Source organism: Marmota flaviventris, chromosome 1, assembly GCF_047511675.1.
Source record: "Marmota flaviventris isolate mMarFla1 chromosome 1, mMarFla1.hap1, whole genome shotgun sequence".
Classification (NCBI taxonomy): domain Eukaryota; kingdom Metazoa; phylum Chordata; class Mammalia; order Rodentia; family Sciuridae; genus Marmota; species Marmota flaviventris.
In genome coordinates this window covers 151002220-151004210 of record NC_092498.1, presented here as the reverse complement: position 1 = coordinate 151004210, position 1991 = coordinate 151002220, and positions in this window count along the sequence as shown.

Here is a 1991-nt window from a genome sequence, read left to right as displayed (position 1 = left end):
ATGGATAGTGTGCTTATAACATTGGTATGCATGTCTCACTCTATTATGCTGACTTTAGGTTTTCTGTGTAAATACCCAGGATTGGGATAACAAAATCATAAGGTGTTTCCATCCCTAGTCTTTGTAGAAATCTCCATACTGCTTTCTGAGTGGGTTGTACTAATTTGCAGTCCCACCAACAATGCATAAATATACCTTTTCTCCTACATTCTCAACAGAAATTATTGTTATTTGTTCTTGATAATTGCCATTCATTTTAACTGAAATGAGATGAAATCTCATTGTAATTTTGATTTGCATTTCCCTGATTATTAATGGTATTAAACCTTTTTTCATATATTTGTTGTCTATTTGTATTTCTTGTATTGAGAAATGTTTATTTAAAACTTCTGCATATTTGTTGATTAGTTTGGTTTTTGATATTAAGGTTTTTTTTGTTGTTTATATGTTCTGGAAATTAACCCCATAGTATATGAGTAACTTCCATGAGGCTTGAGTTCATATACATAAAGGGTGTGCAATGTTTGTGTTCATGAGGAGTTTTAATTTTTAGGAAGTTGAAAGGAGCAAATAACTGCACTCTCCTAGTGGGAAATAATACATGGAGTCAAAGATATTCACAATCACACGTCACAGAACCACAGTAGGCACCCCAATCATCAAGGACACAACCCCACATAAATCTAAGGTGAGCACCATTCTCCAAGAGGTAGAGAAACCTGGCTTTAGGTTTTTTTCTCAATTAGGTTTTTCTTTGACTATCCTCATTTCCTCCAGAAACCCAGAATTAGGGTGACTCTTCAAAGAGAAGCTGGTAAGGATATCACACGTGTCTTCAAAGCAAGATTGTTTTCCTCGCCAAGAAATTTCAGAATACTTACTATCATCAAGTTGTTTTGAGAACTCCTGCAATTACAGAAGTGAAAGCATTGTGAGCACTATGTCATGCTGTGAGCATACAGTTTTTATTCTCTTAATATTGAAAGCACTTGAGAAACACTGGAAAAAGTCAAGGGTTCCCCAAAACAGCAATAAGGGTACACCTTTGGAAGGCACACGAGTTTTTTCCCACAGGTTGTACCTCAAATCTGTTTGTAATCAATTATAAAATGCTTAATCCAAAAAAGAGACATTTGCAAGGAAAAGCACACCTAGCACAAAATTTATAAACTGATGCTGTGATTTGCAAATGTGCTTTTGCAACCAATATTTGTCAAGAAGGGTCTATTTTTCCACCACTTCAGAAAACAGAATCTAATAAGGATAATGTTCATTTTCCTGTTTTAACAGCTGTATTTAACTGAAAAACAGGAAATTCAGAAAGCAATATTTATACTAAAAGCCATTAAGTTCATCTTACCTCAGTAAGGTATGATTCCTTGTCATCCTTCCTTGTAGACAACTCTTGCTCTTGCTCTTGCTCTTCCTGAATATCTAGAAGGACAGAGTGTCACTATCAGTCACTGGTGGTGTTGCTGATGATTTACTCTCCTTTTCCCTCTGCTAAGACTTAGAGGGAAAAGGAGAATTGCAACGTTTGGCTGTAAAAAGCACAGATTGAATTATTGCAGGAGCATCCTGCTCAGAGGAAGTAGACAATGAGGAGAAGGAAAGGCATGAGAAATTGAACTCATGAGTTTCTGCTGAGGGGAAGTCAAGAAAAAAGAGTTAATCTTCAATGGTAGTAGAATACCATCATTCATAGTGCTTGTTTTGAATCTCAGATAAATACTGTTTTAAAATACATGAAACAATTGAAGCTATGATTACTACTGAAGGCCACATAATAAAACTCTTGAGGATAAATTCTCATGGATTACAATCCAATGGTGTTCAAAAGAGTATGAAGAAAAAAGAAGAAGGTGGACTACAGGAAATCAGTGTTTCTTGTAGCTCAGTGACCCAAGATTCAAGCAGCAGGAATGCTGCTTCTCTGCGAGACAAGAGAGAGAAGGTCTTCACTAAAACTCAATATTGGGCAGCCAGAGTGT